The sequence below is a fragment of the Hemitrygon akajei genome, chromosome 3, assembly GCF_048418815.1.
Source record: "Hemitrygon akajei chromosome 3, sHemAka1.3, whole genome shotgun sequence".
In the NCBI taxonomy this organism is placed as follows: domain Eukaryota; kingdom Metazoa; phylum Chordata; class Chondrichthyes; order Myliobatiformes; family Dasyatidae; genus Hemitrygon; species Hemitrygon akajei.
In genome coordinates this window covers 33,458,427-33,484,573 of record NC_133126.1, presented here as the reverse complement: position 1 = coordinate 33,484,573, position 26,147 = coordinate 33,458,427, and the positions used below count along the sequence as shown (strand labels likewise).

General features: G+C 41.4%; 1 protein-coding gene across 2 annotated transcripts in view; it reads right to left on the bottom strand.

The window, feature by feature from the left end:
* The window catches only part of kcnh5b (potassium voltage-gated channel, subfamily H (eag-related), member 5b), a 668,271-nt gene that overhangs the window by 406,044 nt on the left and 236,080 nt on the right, over positions 1-26,147 (bottom strand). The gene's annotated exons all lie outside the window — the stretch shown is intronic.

Genomic DNA, 26,147 nt, shown 5'->3' with positions numbered 1-26,147 from the left:
ATTGCACTGGAGATCAGCATAAACTTTCTGTTTCCGTTGTTCATGAGACCAAGCGTTCTGAAGCCAAGTGGTACAGAGGTTCGATCTGACTGTGCTTGTTGGTACTGGAACCCCAACATGTGGAAGACAGGCCACTTCCCTCCAGTACGTTCAGAATCTTTTGCGAGAAGTACACTGGTTGATAGGATGGTTTAGAAGAGATATGGCATGCTTGCCTTTATTAATAAAGTCACTGAGTTCAAGAGCCAGGAAGTTATGTTGCAACTTTATGAAACTCTAGTTAGTCCACATCTTGAGTATTGCACACAGTTCCGTTCACCCCGTTGTAGAAAGAATGTCAAGACTTGGAAAAGGTGTAGAAGAGGTTTACCAGAACGCTGCCTGGATTAGAGGGCAGACACTATAATGAGAGATTGGCCAGGGCAGCACTGTAGCACAGTGATTAGCACAACACTTGACCGTACCAGTGGCCCGGGTTCAATTCCCGCCACTGCCTGTAATGTGTTTGTACATTCTCCCTGTGACCGCGTGGGTTTTGTGCAGGTGCTCCAGTTTCTTCCATATTCCAAAGACATACTGGTTGGTAGTTTTTACTGGTCATTGTAAGTTGTCCCAAGACTAGGCGAAGGTTGCTGGGCAGCACAGCTCAAAGGGCCAGCAGGGCCTATTCTGTACTATATCTTATTCAGTCAATAAATAAATACTTGAGTTTCTTTCTCTGGAGGGATGGAGGCTGAGAGGTGATCTGATAAGAGGTTTATAAGATCATGAGAGGCATTGATGGAGTAGACAGATAGTATCTTTTTCCCAGGATTAAAATGTCTAATACAAGAGGGCATCAGAAGGTGAGAGGTTAAACGCGAGGGGCAAGTTTGTTTTACACAAAGACTGGTGGGTGTCTGGAATGTGCTGTCTGGTGTGGTGGAAGAGGGACTTTTAAGAGATGTTCAGATAGGCACGTCAATGTGAGGGAAATAGAGGATATGGGCATTGTGTAGGCAGAAGAAATTAGTTTAATTGGCCATTTGATTAATTAATTTAATTGCTTTGGCATAACATTGGAGCGTGCCACACTGTTCTATGTTCTCAGTGGGAAGTTAAATATTCTTCACCAGGTCCTTTAGGAACGGGAATTACAAAGTTCAAGGAGTAGATCTTTCCTTTTACAAGTAATTGCCTTCCCCTCCTGCAACTGCATCTCATTCACACATTTCTGTTGCATTGATAACAATTGCTTGTACTGAGACAACTGTTCACAGCCTTCTATCAGCAATTTACAACATTACAACAGCTATCTATTAACTTCCCCAAGAAAGATATTTACACATCAAAAGAGATGCAAATGTCCAAATTGTACAGGCCAATTCAAAAGGGAAAACAAGTCAAATAACTGAGCACAGTCGTGTGGAGATTCTATTTCGACAGACTGGATCATAATACTTCAGAGGGATGTCTTTCATTAAGGAAGTTAAGTTTTCAACTTGGATTGGATTGGGTTTGAGGATGCACATAACATCACAGGTAGTTTGGATCAAAGAAAAAAGCAATAGGAACAACAACAACATTTCACTACGGTGCAAGTTGTTAGAAAGTGTGTTCCTTAAAGGTTAAATACTAGAAAAAAGGCTGGTGGTTTGAAGGATTAGAAATCTAAATTAGGTACCTAGTATTGCTTAAGAAACAGCAAGTTCATAGTATTAATGACCGACTGGAGGCATAGCATTAAAAAAAATCTATTGACCTCCTGGAAAGCTGAAGGATATTTTTTTAAAGGAAAAATGTGGTTTAGTTGCATTAGGTTGGGAACTAAAGTACTAGGTGCAAATACTCATTTAAAGCCTTTCAAACTGAATTGAACACTACCTCACTTTCTTAATATATATCATTTCTGGTGTTTGCATGATTGTTAATCTATTCAATACATGTATACTGTAATTGGATTTATTTATTTATTTATTTTCTATTATGCATTGCATTGAACTGCTGCTTATTAAATTTCACGACACATGTCAGTGATAATAAACCCGATTCTGATTCTGATTATGAAGTCCTATTGTGTCCAAAGGCTGACTTAACAGGAACAGGTTCATTAACCTTGTATAATCCCAGTTTAGGCTCCTTTTGACCAACACTTATCAGGCCTCTGCTCCTCCTTGTACTACTGTCCGGCACTACCCCATTGCAAGGCTTATTGAGAAAGTAAGGAGACATGGGACCCAAGGGGGCATTGCTTTGTGGATCCAGAACTGGCTTGCTCACAGAAGGCAAAGAGTGGTTGTAGACGGGTCATATTCTGCATGGAGGTCGGTCACCAGTGGAGTGCCTCAGGGATCTGTTGTGGGAATCGAATTGATTCGATTTTGAGAAAAGGTGGGGTTCATTCGCCCGCTACTATCATCTGATTTGAGTTAATTAATATGGTTTCCTTCTGATTTTTCTTTAAGTGGATTTGAGTTTGCAGATTGATGGGTTTTTTTGGAAGCTTGTATGATGTATAGCTCCGGGGTTGTGCTCAGTTTGTAGGGCTTTTTTTTAAGTTAGTAGGGGTTCTTTTTTTTCCTTCTTTTTCTTTCAAAAAAAGTTCTTAACACTTTATTTTTTCTTATTATTATCGATATATTGCTTAGCTTTGTTAATCAGTTATTTGCTAATTTAATACTTTATTGTACATAATGACATATTGACTTAAAGTATCTTTTTTGTTAATCTTCAATAATAATTAATAAAAAAGATTTAAAATGAAAGGGATCTGTTGTGGGACCCTTACTCTTCGTGATTTTTATAAATGACCTGGATGAGGAAGTGCAGGGATGGGTTAGTAAGTTTGCTGATGACACAAAGGTTGGGGGTGTTGTGGATAGTGTGGAGGGCTGTCAGAGGTTACAGCGGGACATTGATAGGATGCAAAACTGGGCTGAGAAGTGGCAAATGGAGTTCAACCCAGATAAGTGTGAAGTGGTTCAGTTTGGTACGTCAAATATGATGGCAGAATATAGTATTAATGGTAATACTCTTGGCAGTGTGGAGGATCAGAGGGATCTTGGGGTCCAAGTCCATAAGACACTCAAAGCAGCTGCGCAGGTTGACTCTGTCATTAAGAAGCCATACGGTGTATTGACCTTCAACAATCGCGGAATTGAATTTAGGAGCCGAGAGGTAATGTTGCAGCTATATGGGACTCTGGTCAGACCCCACTTGGGAGTACTGTGCTCATTTCTGGTCGCCTCACTACAGGAAGGATGTGGAAACCATAGAAAGGGTGCAGAGGAGATTTACAAGGATGTTGCCTGGATTGGGGAGCATGCCTTATGAGAATAGGTTGAGTGAACTCGGCCTTTTCTCCTTGGAGCGACGGAGGATGAGAGGTGACCTGATAGAGGTATATAAGATAATGAGAGGCATTGATCATGTGGATAGTCAGAGGCTGTTTCCCAGGGCTGAAATGGTTGCCACAAGAAGGCACAGGTTTAAGGTGCTGGGGAGTAGGTACAGGGGAGATTCAGGGGTAAGTTTTTTTACTCAGACAGTGGTGAGTGAGTGGAATGGACTCCCAGCAATGGGGATGGAGGCAAATACGATAGAGTCTTTTAAAAGACTTTTGGATAGGTACATGGAGCTTAGAAAAATAGAGGACTATGGGTAAGCCTAGAAATTTCTGAGGTAGGGACATGTTCGGAACAACTTTGTGGGCCGAAGGGCCTGTATTGTGCTGTAGGTTTTCTATGTTTACTTACTGGGCCACTTTTTTTTTTGATCAGATATCATCCATCACTCATTGTTTAAATGTTCACAACTAATTTTGTCTGTTTCATTAAGTGCTATTGAAGCTATCTTGTCCTTGGCTTGTTTCTGCTCGTTGTTCTCCATGCCTCATAGCTATTGAGTAGTTATGAACAATGCTCAAAAAGTATCTGTGAAATGTCTGGAAGTATGTTATTATTAATACCAGAAATAATAGATAAAAGTTTGGGTAAAAAGACCTTTGTTTCCATAGAGATTTTATATGCAATTCTACTTAAAAAAGGTTATTTGCTAATGATTGTCCCTTCAGGGTGAGTACCAGACTTCACAATTATTTGACACAGTACTTAGCAGGGAGCCAATGACATTATCTGATCTGCATATCAGAGAACTCCAAATAATATAATGATTATTAAATTTCAGCTACTGAGACAAGAAAATTCTCTTGATATTTTTTCCTTCGTCATTAGATGATTTCAGGTGTGTTCAATTTTCACTTGTTCTGGCTTTGAGATAGGTTCAATGAAAGGAATATTAGTGCTCCTTAAGAAAATTAATTTCAAGCTGATGAATCTTCATGGGAGAGAGTCCAGAGGAGGTTCACAAGGATGATTTTGGAAATGATGGGGCTGAGAAAGAAGGGGGGAGCATGCCAGAATAAAAAGGTGGGGTTAGGGGAAAGGGGCTATCTGGAAGATGACTGGTGAAGTCAGGTGGGTGGGAATGGTCAAAGGCTGGAGGAGAAAGAATCTGATAGGAGAGGAGAGTGGACAACAGAAGAATGGGAAGGAGGAGTGGACCCAGAGGAAAGTAACAGGCAGGTGAGAAGAGAAAGGTCTGAGTGGGGAATAGAGGAAGAGGGAGGTGAGGGAGAAATTTGTTCACTGGAAAAAGAAATCGATACTCATGCCATGAGACTGGAGAGTACTGACCTGATGGCATCAGGCTGATGAGGAAACCCTCCACTGATTGGGTTCAAATGTTGGATTGTCTTTAGTATCTAAAACTTCAGGAATTTGTTGGAAGATTAGCATTGAATATTATACTGGGGTGAATTTCTGAAGGGATTATCCCAAAAAGCTGCCTCGTGGAGAAGTGAAGGAGATGATAAAGTCACAGTGACAGGCCCTGCTTTCCCTTTTAAGGAATGTTTCCCCAGAACAGCATAAAGTGCATTGCAAATGTAAAACAATGCTTGCTATGTCCATTGCACCAAGGTGTTTGATTGCATTATCACTTCCAGAGATGCACCACATCCATTCTATTAGAAAGGGTTGCTGATAATTGAACACCCATTGTTCTATATAGTTTGCGATATTGTCATCTCTTTCATCAGGGTGCCTGAATGCTGATGAAGTTATTAAGGGACTCCATCTTCCTGAACATCATTTTCTGGTGATTAATAGTCCAATTCTTCCTCACTGCAAAAGGATCCAGATTACAACATTGTGCACTCCAGTGGCTATGGGGCTTCCCTGACTTATCCAAGCAATCCAAATGAAACTCCACGATATCAACATTCACTCAATTAATGGGCTTCATTAGAGTTCAATGAAGCTGTTGTCATTTTTATCCCCTAGATGACAGAGTGGTAATGCTGGGACCCAAACCGCCACCCTGTCAAGCGGCTCTTTCCGAACATTATGGGTACATTTGCTCAGAACAAGTGAAGCATGGCAGGAAATGGCCACATGCAGAATAACAAACCTGATGTCGCTCCCACACTGAACCTTTACAGATGAACGGCATCTCCGTTATTACCACCTGGGCAAGACCGAGATGTGACTCAGGATTCAAAGTGAATATATGTCACCACCTGTAACCCTGAGATTCATTTTCTTGCAGGCATTCATTTCTTATAGAACAAAGAAATACAAACAGAGTCAATGATGAACTATACGCAAAGACAGGCAAGCAACTGACGTGCAAAAGACGACAAATTGTGCAGCTTAAAGAACAAACAAGTAAATAAACAATACTGAGAGCATGAGTTGTAGAATCCTTGATAACTTAGTCCATAGTTTGTGGAATCAGCTCAGAATTGAGGTGAGTGAAGTTAATCACACAGTTCAGGAGCCTGATGGTTGAAGAGTAAGAAAGAAACTGCTGGAGCTTCTATCTTCAGAATCAGGTTTCGTATCACCAGCTAATGTCGGGAAATTTGCTAACTTAGCAGCAGCAGTACAATACAATACATGATAATACAGAAAAAAAATGATAAGTAAATCAATTACAGTAAGTACATACATGTATAATGAATAGATTTTAAATAGTGCAAAATCAGAAATAATATATTTAAAAAGTGAGGTAATATTCATGGATTCACTGCCCATTTAAGAATCAGATGGCCGAGGGGAGAAGCTGTTCCTGAATTACTGAGTGTGTGACTTTAGACATCTGTACCTCCTTCTTGATGGTAACAGTGAGAAGAGAACTATCTTAGAGCTCCCAATCAAGTTTGGGGTTGAAAACTGGTGTTATCTGTGATAACACCCCCACCCCCGTGGGAAGAATGAATAAAATGAATGCTTCCAGTCTCCACCCACATCCCAAAGGCTTGCAGTTCGCTAGGTTTATTGGCCACTGTATCTTTGTCTTTAACGTGGAGGTGAGTATAGAACCTAAGGGGAGTTCAGGAGAATGTGAGAGAATAAAAGGGGATTTGTGCAGGATTAGCAGAAAATGGGAGCTGGGTGGTCACATGATTTAGTGAGCTAACTAGCTGGTTTCTGGGTCTCATTGGTCAAGAGGAAATCCCACTCTCACACATGTGGCAACTTTAGAGACTTCTAACCCATGTAAATGATGTTGCAATGTCAATGACAAAGGCAGGTCATAATTTTCAGATGTAAATTAGGCTTTGAGTTCACAGTGGGGGATTCTCAGCTAAATTAAATTCAGTAAGGATAAGATGCCGTCATAGCAGAACACTGCAGACTTGAACAATTTTGACCCTTTCCACTCTGAACAGTCTCTGGGTGAGATGGGAAAGGCCAGATGAAGGTAGTAGGGGTCTCCCACTGGCAACTCAAAATCTAATTTGCATCTAATAATTATGGCCTGCCTTTGTCATTGACATTACAAAGGATGCAACAAGTTAAACTCAACCCCAATGACTTCAGCACAAATTCTTCCTCACATTAATTTTACTAAAACATCATTTCACGGGTATAAAAAGGAAAGAGAAAAAATAACTTATGGTGTACTTAACTAGAAACTTCACAAGGGTTAACTAGTTAAAGTAATGTTATTAGAACACTGGAGAGACCATTCAGCCCACCATGTCTGTGACAACCACGATGCCAAACTAAACTAATCCTTTGACTGCAATATGGTGTGTATCCTCCATCTGTCTGTTTAATTCCATCTTAAATGTGGCTATCATGTCTACTTCCCCAACCTTCCCAGGTGCCAAGCTTCTACACTCCGCTAATTTTCATGTCACCTGCAGACTAACTGATCAGACCTTTTCATTCACATCACTTACTTTTACATTGCAAACAGCAGAGATCCCAGCACTGATCCTTGCAGAACATCACTGGTCACAAACCTCCATGCAGAAAAAAAGCATCTCTCGATCTTCCACGATGACGCCATTTTTGGATCCAATTTATCAACTTACCATGGATCCCATGTGATTCTGGACCAGCCTACCGTGAGGCACCTCGTCAAAGGCTTTACTGAAGTCCAGCCGACAACGTCCACTGTCTATTGTCATCAATCATCTCCATTAACTCAAAACATCAGGGGATCAGAATATTAGAACTTAACACTCAAAGCTAGTGGGGAAACATAAAAGCATTGAGCCATTTAATTATAAACAAAAGAAATTCTGCAGATGCTGGAAGTTCAAAGCAACACACACAAAATGCTGGAGGAACTCAGCAGGTCAGGCAACATTTATGGAAAGGACTAAATAGTCAAAGTTTCGGGCCGAGACCCTTCTTCAGGATCGGAAAGGAAGGTGGAAAATGCCAGAATAAAAGGGTGGAGAGGGGGAAGGAGGATAGCTAGGAGGTGATGCCAGGAAGGTAGGAAAGGGAAAGGGCTGGAGAGGAAGGCATCTGATAGAAGAGGAAAGCGGATGGACCATAGGAGAAAGGGAAGGAGGAGGGGCATCAGAGGGAGGTGATATGCAGATGAGAAAAGGTCAGAGGCCAGAGTGGGAATCGAAGAGGGATCTCTTTGGAGATGGCGGGGTTGCAGAGGATGAAATGCTGGATGTGGAGGCTCATGGGTTGGCAGGTAAGGACAAGAGGAACGCTATCATTGTTAAGGAGGCAGGAAGATTGGGTGAGCGTGGATGATCCGGGAAATGGAGGAGATGTAGGTGAGGGCAGCATCCATGGTGGAGGAAGGGAACCTCAGTCCTTTGAAGAAGGAGGCCATCGGATGTCCTGGAAAGGACAGCCTCATCCTGAGAACAGATTCAGCGGAGACAAAGGAACTGAGGAAAGAGATTACCATTTTTATAGGAGACAGGATAGGAAGAGGTGTAGTCAAGATAACCATGGGAATCAGTAGGTTTGTCTCCAGAGATGGAGCCAGAGAAATCAAGAAAGGCGAGGGAGGTGCCAGAAATGGACCAACTGAATTTAAGGGTAGGGTGGAAGTTGGGAGGCAAAGTTAATGAAATTGACAAGCTCACCATGTGTGCATGAATCAGGACCAACGTCGTCATTAATGTAGCAGAGAAAGTCAGGGAAAGCTTGGAACATGGGCTGTTACACATAGCTACTTAGTCATTTACAACTGGTTCTATCTCTTGCCTGATATTCTGTTCCCTTTTAAATTGTATTCATTTATAATATCCAACAATTCTGAGACATTGTCCACAGCTGAAATTTCAACTCATCTAATTTCTTCTGATTTAAGTACTTCCATCATTTTTTCATAATGTTTCAGATCTCTGATGTCCACAGTTCCTTTTCCAACCCAGTGCTTATACACCAGTCAGCAGTGTGCACCACTTTACAGCATTTTGCAACAATCCAGTTACAGTATGTAATAATTAGCCTTAATTGTTTAGACATGCTGAACATTTCCTTCATTGGAGGGAGATGAAAGGTCAGCATTTCGGGCCAAGGCCCTTCATGAGTTCTGAGAGAGAGTCTCAGTCCGACACAATGTCTGATCATTTTCCTCCATGGATGCTGCCTGACCTGCTGAGTTCCTCCAGCATTTTGTGTGTGTTGCTCCAAATTTCCAGCATCTGCAGAATCTATTTACCTCCATTTTGCTCATTTTTAAAATTTCATATTTCTGACATCTGCAATGTAATATTTTCTTAACATATCTAAGGACTTCTGTCCTGAATCATTGCAGCAAATAACTTCATATTCTAACCACAGTTCTAACAAGCAATGGGCACTCAGAGTTTTATTTTGAAATTCCCTGTTTTAAGATGCTGATTGATGCTATCTCAACAGCTTTTGATGTTAATAGCTTCCATAATACAAAGTTCAAAAAGTTAAAAATACATTTATTATTGAGATTTGTCTCCTAGCGGGCAGCCATGAAACAAAGAAACCCAAAAGAACCCATAAACAAAAGAACCGTCAAACATCCAATGTGCAGAGAAAATGCGAACAATAAAATAATTCAAAACCAAAGTGAGTCCACAGACAGGAAGCCTGGGAGAGCCTGAGCAGGCCACCGCCTCAGCCTCACTTCAGTGCAGAGCCGAGTAAACATCGCAGAACGAACCCGACTCTCGCCTCTGCTCCGTACACCCTGCCTTTTCAATCCATCTGGCCCAGCATTTAAATCATCCAAACATAAGGTTATTTGTCGGTCTAGGACCCGGGCCCTGTCGCTTCGATACGCTCTGGGCCTGGGCCCTACCACCAAGATTCAGCCCGTACATGACCTGTCCAAATCGACCTGGCGCTTAGATCAATCAAACCTCAGTTTAGGTGGATGGTCCTCCATTCTGCTTCACCTTCACTCGTCCCAACTTTGCCTTGCTCTCACTGAATCTGCCTCGACCTCACCTCCACTTCGCCCCTCGCCCACTCACTTTGACCTTCAACTCAGCCTTACCATCACTCGCCTCTCCATTGTTTGCTGTTTATTTACCATAGTTTTTACCAGAGAAATATTATTAATATTTTGTTGCATTATTTCTATTGTTTGCCACCAATAAGTACCAGCACCATCTTAAACCGCCTTCTTAAAAAAATTTAATTTAATACATTTAATTTTAAAATGTTTTTAGTTGCTTGGAGTGGGAATGGATAAAGTCCAAGTAATTCTGTTTCTGTCCAGGTACAGATATGATGATTCTGCCAATTCCGGTCATGAAATTGTCAAGATACTAGCTTATTCCTTTTTTATTTAGTTCCAATAGCAACCTGGAATAAATTTCACTGACAGAATTTTTAAGACCTCTTTGGTAGTTTTTTTTTCCCAGTGTTCTTTGAATATTGCATTCATTTTCCCCACAGCTTGCTGATTTAGTTAAATGATTGATGTTTGCAGTTTACAGTTAGATTCATAAATTAAAATTGTTCCTTGGCATGGTTCAAGGCATAGTCCAATAAAAAGGGAAAGTTCTGTCTACTTACGACTAAATATTATAGTATTTTATTTATGTCGTGAACACTGTTATTCTTTTATTTTGCTAGGACGAGAAAGAATTAAGGATTTAAATTGGCAAAAAAATGTGCTATCATACCCTGTCAACAGTCCGCTAATCCAGTATCCTGGCCACTAAACTATCATCCACCGTCAACAAAATGAATGGACACAAATAAAATGAAACAAGGAAGTCATGTTGCAGCCTCATAAACCCTGTGGATAGACCACACTTAGTGCATTGTGTACAATTCTGGTTGCTCCATTACAGGAAGGATGTGCAGGCTTTGAAAGGGGAGCAGAAGAGATGCACCAAGATGCTGTCTGGATGAGAGGGCAAGAGGTTGGACAAACTTGGGTTGTTTCCTTTGGAGCATCAAAGACTGACAGAAGAACTGATAGAGGTTTATAAAATTATGCGAATAGATGGGGTCGAGCAGTCAGAATCTTTTTCCAGAGTAGAAATGTTAAATACTGGAGGACATACATTTAAGGCTAGAGAGTGAAAGTTCAGTGGACATGCAGTGTGCAAGTGTTTCACACAGAGCATAGGTCGGTGCCTGAACGGGCTGGCCAGCATAGTGATGGAAGCCTGTATGGAAGTGTTGTTTAAGAGGCTGTTAGATAGGCCCACGGATATTCAGGGAATGGAGGGATATGGGTCATGTTCCAGCAAAAGAGATTTAGTTTAATTTGGCATCATATTCAGTGTGGACATGGTGTCCCAAATAGATTTTTCCTGTTCTGTGTCCTCTATATGAACAGATAGATCCATTATCCCACACAAAACCAGATGGGATGGTGGCAGGAATGACTGGGCAATGAGGGATATTTCAGACTATTCATCCCTCGATTTCTCACTGGCAGTCTATCGTAGGACAAAAGGAGTGGGTCCAGGCTTATAAAGTCATCGATTTGTACAGCATGGAAGCAGAACCTTTGGCCCAACTCATCCACGTCAACCAAGATGCCTACCTGGGGATAGTAATCAAGGCCCTCTCCCTCCATTTCAGTCTCATGCAGGTATCTCTTTCAGCCTCAGCCTCTTAGAGTCCTGTAAAAAAAATCTAACCTGGCAAACAAATTACAGGTTCATGAAGAACCATCAGGAACATTCATAACACTTCAAACCATAATATATGACGAATTGATTTCCTTTCCAATCACATGAATCATGATAGATGGGACTAACAGAAAATCATCTAGCATTTTTCTAAAATACCGACAATAACCAGAATATACAGTTGGCATTAAGGCCTTTCCACTGCAGCAACCTAAAGGACTGATGCTGACTTTGGTCACAGTCGGCAGCCATTTATATGATTCTGACTGGTTCCCGTTGAGAAGTCTGTCAAGCTTGTGACAAGCTCCTGCTCCATCCTGAACAGATTGAGGCCAGCTGTTTCTAAGGCAGCCTAAGGAAAACCAAACTTTAAATCTGCCACTATTCTCCCCATGGGATTGATTGCAGACCAAAAACACAATAGCTTTCAAATGGAAGGCTTTCAGTCTTAAAGCCGAAACAGTGTTGTGAACACTGCTGATCTGCAGATGCTGGAAATCTCGAGCAATGCACACGAAATGCAGGAGGAACTCAGCAGGTCAGGTAGCGTCTGTAGAGGGGAACAAACAGCTGACGTTCCAGGCCAGGACTGGAAATAAGCAAGAGTAATAAGGTAGCAGGAGGGGAAGGAGTACAAGCTGGCAGGTGTGGGGCAGGGCTTCGAAAGAGTTTACAGAACAGAATTTCTATTTCAAAGATTGCAGATTTTCCAAAGCACTGCCAAAGAAATTCTTCCAATGAACCCCCTCAATTACCACCAACATGCAACACAGAAATCATGCCTAATCTGATAAAAACATGTACTTCCTCCTCCACCAAAACCTTCGACATTACATGCACTTGTTGTATCCTCCACCCTGTAATTTGCACGAGAAAGCACCCCTACCTACTCAACAAGGGGAGGATGTGTGCCCACAGAGGTATCATTTTAACAATGGAATTGTTTAATAAAACAATTCCTCAAAAGCTCCTCTATCACAACCACCTGTGTCCTATAGTCTGGACCCTCAAATATCACTCATAACTCTGCACTTATTGCCCTTTAAATAGATTGTCTATTTCCTAGCGTAAAATAGTTTGCCTGCATGAACTGCTTCCAAAATACATGATTTGACCATTACTCTCACTGCTATCACTACTCTAATAAGAAAAACAATCTGACATTTATTAAATAAGTGCCCCAGAAAAATACCATTGTGTAACATAAGTCTGACTCACTGTCATGACATCAAATTCTGAGAGTACTACACCGAGAACAAATTAATAACTCCAATTTAAATACCCCAGTCTTTCAGCTTTATTAACCATTTACATAGCTGCTTAGAGCATGTCGAACCTTCATCACCATTTACCAACAATTATTATGTCATTACTTGACCCAGAGGATAACCGATGTCATGGCAACATGATGGTTGGTGTGACGCTAATACAGCTCGGGGCTTTGCGGAGGGTGGAGTTCAATTCCAGCGCTGTTCCGTAAGGAGTCTCTCTTCGTCCTCCTTCTGGAATGCATGGCTCTTCCCTGGCTGCTGCCGTTTCCTCCCACAGTCCAAAGGCGCACTTTTAAAATTACTTAATTTCATGTAGTATAATTCAATTTTAAAGTAAAAGCTTCATTTTACCTCTCATAATTATTTACATTGTTACAAAAAAAAACCAATGGCAAGGATCGGAAACATATTTCATCACAGACAATTCGAAAACCATGGATTTTTTGACCACATGGGTGTTCACAGATACTAATAGTAACCACTATCCATCTATTAGAAATAAATACCAGGAGGCAGAATAATGTGAGTTTAATTTGCACTTGATCATCCAAACATGAATAGCTTAGAGCAAGAGAAAGTTATCACTTGAATTATGAATAACCGTGATTGACGGATGATTTCACGATGTATGCCAGTGATTCTGACTTGCCTTATTAATTTTGTGAAAATAGAAACTCAATCTTTCTGCATAGAACACAGAATGGGATAGCAGAGCACAGGCCTTTGGGCCACATTTGTAGTGACCTACTCCAAGATCAGTTTAACCCTCCCACATATACCTTTTTTCTATCATCCATGAACCAATCAAAGAGCCTCTTAAATCACCCTAATGTACAGTATTTGCCTCAAACACCACCCTTGGCAGTGTGTTCCACACTCTGTGTAAAAAAACCTACCTCTGACATCCTCCTAAACTTCGCTCCAACCTCCCTAAACGAGGAGCTGCCATGGGAAATAGGTTCTGGCATTCCACCCTGTCTATGCCTCCATCAAGTCACCTCCATCCTCCTTCACTCCAAAGAGGAAAACCATAGCCTGCTCAACCTTTCCTCATATGTTCTCTAAGCTAGGCAGCATCCTGGTAAACCTTCCCTGCACCCTCTCTAAAGCTTTAACATCCATCCTATAATGAGTCAACCAGAACTGAACACAATACTCCAAGTGTGGTCTAACCAGGGTTTTACAGAGCTGCAACATTATCTCATGGCTCTTGAACTCAATCCCCCAGCTAATGAAAGCCAACACACTGTACACCTTCTTAACCACACTATCAACTTGTGTGGTAACTTCAAGGGGTCTGTGGGCTTGGACCTCAAGATCTCTCTGTTCCTCCACCCTGCTAGGAATCCTACTGATAATTTTGCATTCCGTCTTCAAGTTCAAGGTTCCAAATTGAATCACTTCACACTTCACCAGATTGAACACCATCTGCCATTCCTCAGCCAAGCTCTACATTTTGTCAGTGTCCTGTTGTATCCCAAAACAACCTTCTGCACTATCCACAATCCCACCAACTTTTCCTGTCATCTGCGAGCTTACTAACCCACCTTACTTTATAAAAATTGCAGAGTGCTGGGATCCAAGAACGGATCCTTACTGAACATCAGTGGTCACATGTTTCAACAAACTGCAGCCTTTATGCACGTACCTATCAGACTTGCGATGGGAAATTATGGTGAGTGATTAGCAGTATATAGGTCCTGTAAATAAGTAAACGTTTCCATAATACCTACCATTTTCTCTGGTACAGATAATTTGAAATCATGGAATATCAATGTTGTAAGTGGAAATTTAAATCTGAAGATTTATAAAACTAATGTGGTTAATGTGACCTATCATTAACCTCAGGCAATGCTAAGGACACTGCAATCTCTCTTGACTCATCTATCAACAGTCAGTTCACTCCTAACATTCATTGACTCAACAATGGTCTCCCACACCTGGCAATAATGCAAGACTCAATTCTGCCCTTTGCATACAGGCCATAATATGGCAACCATATCGCACAAATATAGCGCAACACTATCAGGGGTACCCTCTGCTATTTTGCTGGGGATGGTGGGCTCGGCTTTTGACAGCAGGAGCTAGCTGGGGGAGGATGGACAGCTTTTGAATGTCAGGCAGAGACAATGCTGGCAAGCAATGGGATGCCTGATGCTTAAGGCATGGCTAGAAGGGATTCTGGATCTTCAAGGAGATGGTGATAGCAAAGATACACTGTTTATCAATTTCACACTGGTACGGTCTATAACTCACAGGATGACTCACAGATCTGCACCTGATTATGCACCTGACATGAATGGCTTCTGACCTAAGTTAGGAGGGAGGTATGAAATGGGTTTACAAAGATATTTTTTTTCCTCCGGAGGACTCAGATGAGAAAATCCATACAGCGGAAGGCTTTTGGATGTGTTCAATGACACTTTAAATTACAGAGAAGCTTTCCAAAAATAAAATCAGCTCTTAATTTAAAGAAGAAAGGGAGAGGCTGGTTTAAATTGCTACAGAGATCTTGTCCCAAACCTGCAGCTTTTCATTTCCAGTTGAAACTGGTAGTCAACTCTATTTGCATAGTTAGAGAGGCAGCTATGATGTAATGTCTCACGGCCACCCACAAAGAGCCCCAAGGCTGTATGATCTGTTTTTGTGGCATAATTTTCTTCAATTCCATGACTATAAACAACAGCAACTCAAAATCTGAGTGTCCCCGTGGAAGCTGAACTGTCTGCCTTAATGGATGAGGATTAATGTGCAAAAGTGGTCACAGCATTTCACAGCTGGCCAGTGGCTGCTCTGCGGGAAAGTTGAGGTAATGCTCCCAGGGAGCACAGCAGAAACCGATACCTACTTCAGGACGACCATATTTATTTTCCAATTACTGCCTCTACACTAGCCTGCTAAACAGTAAGCGGCCAGGGTCTGCTTCTGACCAATTACAGGATGAAGTTCATAGTTCATAAGGCCAGCATTGGCAGACTTTGTCCTGCAAAGTATTCTGCAACCACCAGACCTGAAAGTCACCAGCCGTCCACCAGCCAGGACACAGTTATTCAAGAAGGAAGATGGGGCTTGATAAATCCACTTGGAAGGTTAACAGCAATAGGGTGCACAAGGATGATTTGATTATTTTGTCATGATTTAGCTTATAAATTTTGTTTGGAATATTGTTATCTTTCTGTACTTGGCCAAGTTGACACTGTATTGGTTGGTGATGAGGGAGTAGGGGATTCAGATTGTGGTTAATGGAATAGTAGACAGGTGGGATCTTCAAGAAGAAAGATTCTGTCCAGGCTGGGTCCACTCTTCCTTTTCTTCCATCTCAACCTCCTCCTGCTCTTCAGCTGTCCATCATACAGCTGGGAGGAATGACTAAATGCTCATGGCGACAAAGTTACGCATCATGGAGTAGAAGTGCCCCATCAGGCCCAGCAGAGCTCCTTGGGAGTTGCCTAAATCTATTTCAGCACACGAGTGTTTGGCTCTATTTGAGTAACAGCAAGGCTTTCTTCATATAAACGTATATGCTTCATATGCTTGTGAATTATAAGCAGAGTTTCCATGTTTTCTGTGGATCCCCTTTGTCATTTACTGGGCATTAATAGAATTAACCGGGCTTTGACAGCACACTTTACTGTTGTGGTCGCTCACTGCTGGAAATACAGTAGTATTAAGATTCTAATATTGAGACATAGCACCAAGAGAAGATAAGTATACATTTGGGATAATTCTTCAGTACTCTCAAAGTCCAATGCACTCTCTGCCCATGGTCACTGGCAAGATACAACTAAATATACCCATTTCTTTAAAAAGATTATGATGAACCTTTCACATGATAGCCATTGGCAAACTACAAAACATTACAGTTGACAGAAAGCGGTTGCATAAATATTCCCTTTAAGGCCCACTGACAAAGGGGTCTTTATCCTGCTCTGAAGTTACATCTGGGGCTGGAGATGGTGCCACAGTCAGTGGGAAAGCTTAATGGAGTCACAGTTGTCACCGTGACTCTTCACCTAGTTGCAAGTCTCCACTCTTCCTTATGCACTCACATCTGGGAGCAGCTAATCTCTGCGGTCAACAAAATATCACTGGATACTCAGCAATCAGCCTCCTTCAGATTCCATTCATTGAAATGTCTCCAGAAGCCTATCAATTAATTATCAAATCACTGCAATTTGTCCAGCTACTATCCCACAAGGGATTTTCACCTAAAGAACAGGGAGTAAGTTGTTGAGAGAAATTTGGAAATGAAACTCAGAAATGGTCACTTGCATTACTGTTCTGCTAAAGGTTATCCTTGTGTCCCCATACTGAGCAATATTGAATTCAGATTCAATCCCAAAAACTAGTAATATGCAGTGCTAGTGAAATGTTCCCTTGTAAATAGCATCTTTCTAATTGAGGTATAAAGTATATCCTAAACTCTTCTGGATATTCAAGAGGATGTAATTGAATTTTGCAATTGAAATTGAAATGCAATTGAAAGTAGTAAACTACTCTAAGATGAGCACCTCATTTTCCCAAATCCTTGGCCAACAAATTTACTCCGGAAAGCTCCAAAAGTAGTCCATTTATCTCACTTTCTATCATGAGGCCCTTGTTTTGTTTAATTTTTGCTGAAGTTGGAAAATGAACCCATTCACCACAAAATACTTTCAGGAGCAATTATTAAAATGCTACACAAATACACGAAAGTTTGTTTCATTTTCTTTCCCATCGCTAACTGAAATCATTCACATTTCTGATGATTATATGTAAAAAAAACTCTTCGTATTATTCTGATATTCTCAATTTATCTTGCAGTTCTTCCTTCAAATGATTGTAAATTTACTTACAATACGCAGGCAAAGCTGATGCTAATATTGAATGGATTCTATTTCAACCAGATTTCAATCGTTCGTGCTGTCATTCAAGACCCAAACATTGCTGGTATTATAATGTATCCATAATGTTTTTTTTACTTTTTTTCCCCAAAACATAAGATATAGCAGTTTAGGTCAGTATATGTTTGAAATTTCTTGTTACCTCTACCCGGAGACGTAAAATTGCATGTTCAAAGTAAAAAGTCAATTCATTATCAAAGTATGTACTGTATACTGTATATCACCATATACTACCCTGAGATTCATTTTCTTGCAGGAATTCACAGTAGAACAAAGAAATACAATACATTCAATGAAAAACTACAAAGACTGACAAACTACCAATGTGCAAAAGAAGACAAACTGTGCAAATAAAAAGAAAGTAAGTAAATAAAAAATTCCGAGAATATAAGTTGCGGAGCCCTCGGAAGTGAATCATGGCTTGTGGAGTTCAGAGCCGATTTGAGTGAAATTATCCGGGCCAGTTCAATAGCCTGATGGTTGAAAGGTACTAAATGCTCCTGAACCTGGTGGTGCAGGACCTAACACTCCTGTACCTCCTTACCGATGGCAGCAGCAGCAAGAAGAGTTCACGCTCTGTATGGTGGGGCCCTTAATGATGGATGCTGCTGTCTTGTGGTAGTGCTTCTTGCAGATATGCTCAATGATAGGGAGGGCCTTGCCTGTGAAGCCCATAGCTAAACAAAGATTGATAAGGAAACAGGGGGAAGTAACTTTTTTTTGCGAAATTCTTTATAAGAGATGAAGTAGAAAAAAAGTGGAAGAAATTAAACCGAAAATTCTTTTGCATTTACAACACACCGATTCATCTCGTTTATGATCAGATTTGCTGTATGGTTCTTGACCTGGGCAATTATCTGTGAGGTGGAAACTAAAGTAAAATGCCTAAAACTGAATTATACACTACTGGAGCTCCAAAGCACATCTCTAATGCACCCTGTGGGATGTGCTGGTGCATGTTTTAAATATGAAGCATGTCAAGAAGATCGCAAAACCGTCAATGAATAAATGACTTATCAAAGGCTCAGCAAAACACAACTCTTAACTTGTACATATGTTTTCTATTTCACCACTTCAGCTTCTCATGTTTTCTTTTAAGTCTTCCCATAGATTCACAATAAGTCATCCAACAGCTTATTTCCTTTTAAGAGTTTGACCAGTCGCTTAATCCATCCCTGCCCTCTTTTATTTCTTTATTGACTTCAATCCACTTATAAGTGTTTGTTTATATTTCCATATACTCGTCTGTTTGGTTACAGCTAAAATATTAAGATATCTCTCCCCTTTACTGATATTGACTGTCCTTTTGTGCAGTTCCAACATTCAAGTGTTTTATTCATTGTACTTGAGCACATGGGGGACAACTTCTAACAGCATGTACCCAGCAGGAAACAGTGAAAAGTTTTTGCCAAGTTTTTAATATGTTCTCTTGACAGATGGAACTTTTCATCAGGAGTGTGAAGTCAGAATATTTTCCTATTTACCCATATATTTTCAGTAACACAGCTGCTTTTGAAATATTGTGGAGCTGAAGCAGACTTCCTACTCCAGAAGTCACTTTAGACACCATTAGTTGACTGACACCCAGAAATTCTATTGCAGGATGTTGGGTATTTTTCAGCAGTATTCAACTGAAAATCAATTTCTTTCCCAAGAGTTAAGTGCAATAATGGTTATTTCATATCATTCCTGAAAGTCCAACAGACATTTCCATGTGCACGCCTCCTCTTTTCTGACATTATTTCTGCATCAGGTCACATGTGGTGATATCATTTCCAATGCAACCTCCCTTTTGGAGCACAGCAGAGGAAAATCAACGTCACTGTCCCAGGAGCGCCAAGGACAACACAGTCTCCCCAGTACGGTGCCCAGTGTGAAATGCCTGCTAGCTATGGAAATTACTTCCATCATTCAGAGCCCACTCACTATATGGTACTGTTTTCCACCTCTCCAATTTGGATCTCCATTCTCCTCTTCCAAAATCTAGGATCGCAAGACCCCCAGTACAATCTGCCAACACAGAAGTCTGCCGTGGATTCCAAAACATTATGTTTCCTAATGTCATCTCTCATCACCGACATTTATCAACACCAAGTTTTTCAGTATTGTTCCCCTCTCCTTTCTCAAGTTACTCTTACATCCATTGTTCTTGCAATATAGCTGAAAGCCATTAGACCCATCTAGTCTATGCTAGCTTGCAGAGCATTCCATTTCCTCCATTATCTTTCTTGTAAGCTTGCCTCTAACAGAGCGGAATGGGAGCATAGTGGTTAGCACCACACTTTACAACACCAGTGACCCAGGGTTCAATTCCTATTGCTGCCTGCAAGAAGTTTGTACTTTCTCCTCATAATCGAATGGGTTTCCTCCCACAGTCCAAAGACATACTGGTTGTAGGTTAACTGGTCATTGTAAATTGTCCCTTGCCAGGTGAGTGCCATTTGATAACATTGTCAGAGCCACCTTACAGCATTTTGCTTATAATTGATAGTGAATCAATCAGATAATAATTTTCTGCATTGAATTTTCCTGATTTTTTTGGACTAGGCATACCTGGGCAAGTTTGCTCATTATCAAGTACGTGACAGGTTAGGGCTAACAAGTAGCAAGTAACATGTGCACCACAATGGCCATCTCCAGCAAAACAGTCTCTAGCCATTTACCCTTGGCCTTCTGTGGCATTTCTACCTCGAAGTTCGCTAGCATCAGTGTTATTAGGGCAGAACCTCAGCTGGACCAACCACATAATGTTATGCCAGCAGGTGCAGGTCAGCCACTGATACCCTGTGGCTAGCGACTCTGCCCATCAAATTTCCACCACTTCCTCCAAGGCAACAGGCAGTACTGTGCTACAATACATACAGCACTGACAACTCTTAAACTCAAAATCGTTCAGACCAAACTCTAAATATTCATCCTCTACATTACTGATACACGTCGGCTGTGTTGTGTGACTTTGACAATCTGCACTGGAATTGTTTGTCCAGACTGCTCCGACTGTACATCCCAAACCTCCGATCTCTACCACCAAGAAAGACGAGGGCAAATGGAACTTGGCAACATCACCACCCGCACTTTCTTCTCGAAGTCACACACGATCCTTAATTGGATTTATGATTTTACACAACACAAGGCTGTGTCATCTGCATATGTGCTAAGAAACACAAGCTGAAAAATTTAGAAAGTGTTTTTTCCATTGTTTTCTCCCTCTGTGCTCTGCTCTGCAGTTTAAACCATGTTTAACTGTTTTGTCAGCTATCCCGAAACACTAGTTTCTCTCTCCACAGATGCTGTCTGACTGCTGAGTATTTTCAGCATTCTCCATTTTTATTTCAGGCTTCCAGCATCTGTGTTTTTTTAGTTTTCTTACCCTTGCAATTAATATCTGAATGGGTGACAGCATTCCCTCACATGCCCCATTCCCTCTCACTCACACTCCTCTTCACTCTCCCTCATGCTTCTTTTCACTTACCCTCACGCTGTGCCTCACTCCCCCATGGGCTCCTCCTTCATTTTCCTGCACACTCCTCTTCATTATCTAGAGTCGTGTATCAGGAAGCAGAGCTAAGTCCTGCAACCTGCCTTTAAGTTAAGTGCTCACAGTTAACATGTGGATCTTACCCCCCGCCCACGTGATACTTATGCAACACAGACTGGTATATGTACGTTAGGGCTTTTGCCTAGTGAGAAGCCAAGGTGCGTCAGGTATTACACAGGATATTTGAAAGGCTGTGCCCATTCCTGCAGCATATAAAGTCCTGCCACTCCTATCTGCTGAGCCTTTCAAATCTGTCTTGCCAGGGTTGGATTTATAAAGAAAAAGGGAAGGGCAGAATACCGCAGTTCTCCGCAGTCATCTCACATCATATATTGTGGGAGAGAGGAAGGGTCTATTTCATGCATCTCTATGGTCTAGTGTAGCAGCATCTTGCCACCGCAGTCTATCACATGCACGCATCAAACATCAGGACACCCACAGTGGTGTAGAAGCCACCGACAGATGTATCGAGCCCAATTAAAATACAAGCTAAAAGTAGAAAGCATTGAACACTGGAAACAATCACACTGTTGAAAGCACCCTGAAAGTCAGCTAGATTTATCTGCCTCTCTCTCAGTCAGGGTCTGTATTGTCAATGTCCTGGATTCTGCTACTGTTAGAATCCTTATTGTGTTGCAATCTACCGAGACACTAGTTCAGCATTAGTGTGTTGGCAGAGTGGACAGTGAGAGCTTTTACGCAGAGTATCATTGTCCCCTTAGCTGTTGTGTGGCATAATACCCTAGAGGGATCCGTTCTTAACTGGAATAAAACAAGAAGGCTGATTTGCAGAGCTTTCTATAGTGCTACTGAAAAAAATCCATCATCTAGCTAATCATCTCAGAGTGTGATTATCCATTCCATTATAACAACTGAAAGCGATGGCTGTGACACAAACTGCGGCAGATGGGAATAGCAGGAGTTTATATATTAGAGAATGGGCCCTGCTTTCACATACTCATTCAACGTGCGGGCGTGAATAATAATGCTTAGAATATAACCTTAATGCTAAGAATATAAACAAACTCTTGGTGTTACTAGCAGCAGCAACTGCTAAGCTAAACCTTCTTTCTGTCACAGGTTTTTTTGAAAAAATAGAACACAGCAACTGATGGCTATCACCAGTTATTACAACTCTTTAACATACAAAGATCTGCTGGCACGGTGAATGTTGTTTTATTTTGAAAGCTAACTGAAAAGCTTACGTACGTATTTTCCGCTACTCCTGAGGAGTCCAAGGTAAAATGAAAATCCTATTACAAGTGAAAGAGGTGATGTGCCTGCAACATGCATTCAAACCTGCTGTTATTTATAGTTTCGCCTATAGTTAATTAACAACACTTCTTCTCGATTGCATTATATCCACAAGGAATGCCTTAAGTTATAGTTTCTGTTTGCATTTCTCAAGCTTGTCTTTCCCCTGCATTCTTATCCGCCACACTCCCCAGGCTGCTGGCATTTGCTGGCTCCCAGACGTGAAGTAGGCAACTTGCTTACTATCTCTTGTTCAATTGGCTGCTCTTCACTCGTTGCAGGTTATTCAAAACGAGAAGCTCCACTGCGAAGCCCAATTCCATCCCTTATTCCCACAAGAGATTCTACAGACACTGGAAAATCCAGAATAACATACAAAACGCTGGAGGCAACAGATCCAGATGAAGGGCCTCCGCCTGAATCGTCAGCTATTTGTTTCTCTCCGTAGAGGCTGCCTGACCTGCTGAGTTCCTCCAGCATTTTGTGTGTCTTTCCCTTCTCTATTTTCTGGCTGGAGTGGAATTCACGTGGCTGGTTTTCACACCATCATAGGATACTGGGACCAGTTATAGTGCTTTATTGGCACAGGCCTTTATTAACAACTCTTCTTCTCTATTGTAGAATCTTCATGTCGCTGATCTGGTCTGCAAAACACACTCTAATATTCAGGAGTGAAGGCTGGGGGAATTTTTGTTAGCGGCTATCAGATTTTCTTTCCAGATCATATTACATCACGGTTCAACAGCAGCCATAAGACCATACGATCATAAGACACAGGAACAGAAATAGAGCATTCAGTTCATTGAGTCCACTCTGCATTTCATCTTGGCTGATCCCGGATCCCATTCAACCCCATACACCTGCCCTCTCACCATATCCCTTGATGCCCCAACCAATCAGGAATCTATCAACTTCCACTTTAAATATACCCACGAACTTGGCCTCCACCTCATCTGTGGCAGAGCATTTCACAGATTCACCACTCTCTGGCTAAAAAAAAAATTCCTCCTTACTTCTGTTCTAAAAGCTTGCCCCTCTGATTTGAGGATGTGCTTTCTAGCTCTGCATACCCCCACTAGTGGAAACATCCTTTCCAGTTCCACTTTATCTAGAACTTTCAACATTCCAAAGATTTCAATGAGATTCCCACGCATTCTTCCAAATTCCAGTGAGTACAGGCCCAAAGCTGTTAAACACTCCTCACATGTTAACCCTTTCTTTCCCAAAATCATCCTCGTGAACCTCCTCTGGACTCTCTCCAATGAAAATACATCCTTTCTGAGATAAGGGGAGAGAAGAGGATCAAATCTGCTGACAGTACTCCAAGTGTGGTCTGACTAGTGTTTTCTAAAGCTTCAGCATTATCTCCTTGCTTTTATTTTCTACTCCCATAGAACCATAGAACATTACAGCAAAGAAACAGGCCCTTTGGCCCTACTTGGCTGTGCTGACCCATTTTTCTGCCTAGTCCCGCTGACCTGCACCATATCCCTCCATACCCCTCTCATTCATGTACCTGCCCAAGTTTTTCTCAAATATTAAAAGTGAGCCCACATTTACCACTTCATCTGGCAGCTCATTCCATACTCCCACCATTCTCTGTGTGAAGAAGCCTCTGCTAATGTTCCCTTTAAACTTTTCCCTTTTCACCCTTAACCCATGTCCTCTGTCTTTTTTCTCTCCTAGCCTCAGTGAAAAAAGCCTGCTTGCATTCACTCTATCTATACCCATCATAATTTTATATACCTCTATCAAATCTTCCCTCATTCTTCTATGCTCCAGGGAATAAAGTCCTAATCTATTCAACCTTACTCTGTAACACAGTTTCTCAAGCCCTGGCAACATCCTTGTAAACCTTCTCTGCATTCTTTCAACCTTATTAATATCCTTCCTGTAATTCGGTGACAAAAACTGCACACAATACTTCAAATTCAGCCTCACCAATGCCTTATACAACCTCACCCTTAACATTCCAACTCTTATACTCAATACTTTGATTTATAAAGGCCAATATACCAAAAGCTCTCTTTACGTCTCTTTACCCGTGATGCCACTTTTAGGGAATTTTGTATCTGTATTCCCAGATCCCTCTGTTCTACTGCACTCCTCAGTGCCCTACTATTTACCTTGGATGTTCTACCTTGGTTTGTCCTTCCAAAGTGCAATACCTCACACTTGTCTGTACTAAACTCCATCTGCCATTTTTCAGCCCATTTTTCCAGCTGGTCCAAATCCCTCTGCAAGCTTTGAAAACCTTCTTCACTGTCCACTACACCTCCAATCTTTGTATCATCAGCAAATTTGCTGATCCAATTTACCACATTATCATCCAGATCTTTGATATAGATGACAAATAACAATGGACCCAGCACCCTGTGGCACACCACTAGTTACAGGCCTCCACTCAGAGAAGCAATCCTCCACTACCACTCTCTGACTTCTCCCATTGAGCCAATGTCTAATCCAATTTACTACCTCACCATGTATACCTAGCGACTGAATCTTCTTAAATAACTTCCCATGCAGGACCTTTTCAAAGGCCTTACTGAAGTCCATGTAGACAACATCCACTGCCTTCCCTTCATCCACTTTCCTGGTAACCTCTTCGAAAAACTCCAATAGATTGGTTAATTCTTCCTCTTGAAAGGAATGTCAACATTGCATTTGCCTTCTTTACCAAAGACTCAACCTGTGAATTAACTTTCTGGGAGCCTTGCACGTGGACTCCTAAGCCCCTTTGCATCTCTGATGTTTGAATTTTCTGCCCATTTAGATAGTAGTGTACACTATTGTTACTTTTACCAAAATGCATTATCACACATTTCCCAACACTATTCCTTCTGCCACCTTTTCACCCATTCTTCCAATTTGTCTAAGTCCTGCTGCAATCACATTGCTTCCTCAGCACTTAGACGACCTGCTTCTGCTCTACCTATCTTCATATCACCCACAAACTTTGCCACAAAGCCATCAATTCCACTATCTAAATTATTGACAAGCAATGTGAAAAGTAGAGGTCCCAATACTGACCCCTAAGAAACACCACTAGTCACTGGCTGTCAACCAGAAAAGGCCCCCTTTATTCCCACTCACTGCCTCCTGCCTGTCAGCCATTCCTCTATCCATGCCAGTATCTTTCCTGTAACACCATAGGATTTTATCTTGCTAAGCAGCCTCATGTGAGGCACCTTATCAAATGCCTTCTGAAAATCAACGTAATGACATCCATTGCCTCTCCTTTGTCCACCCTCCTTGTTAATTCCTCGAAGAATTCTAACAGATTTATCAGGCAAGATATTCCTTTGCAGAAACCACACTGACTTTGACATTTTACCATTAGTCTCCAAGTACCACAAAACCTCATCCTTAATAATGGACTGCTACACCCAACTACTGAAGTTTGGCTAACTGGTCTATAATTTCCCCTCTTTTGTCTTCCTCCCTTCTTAAAGGGTGGAGTGACATTTGCAATTTTCCTGTCCTCTGGAACCATGCCAGAATCAAATAATTCCGGAAAGATCATGACCAATGCATCCATTATCTCTTCAGCAACTTCTCTCAGGACTTCCAGGTGACTTATCCATCTTAAGACCTTGGAGTGTGCCTAGCACTTTTTCCTTTGTAATAGCAATGGCACTCACTCCTGCTCCCTGAAACTCATGGACTCTGGCATACAGCTAATGTCTTCCACAGTAAAGATAAAAGCAAAGCACTTAGTAAGTTTGTCTGCCATTTCTTTGTCCCCCATTACTAACTCACCAGCATCATTTCCAGTAGTCCAGCATCAATTCTTATGTCTTTAATATTCTTTATGTAACTGA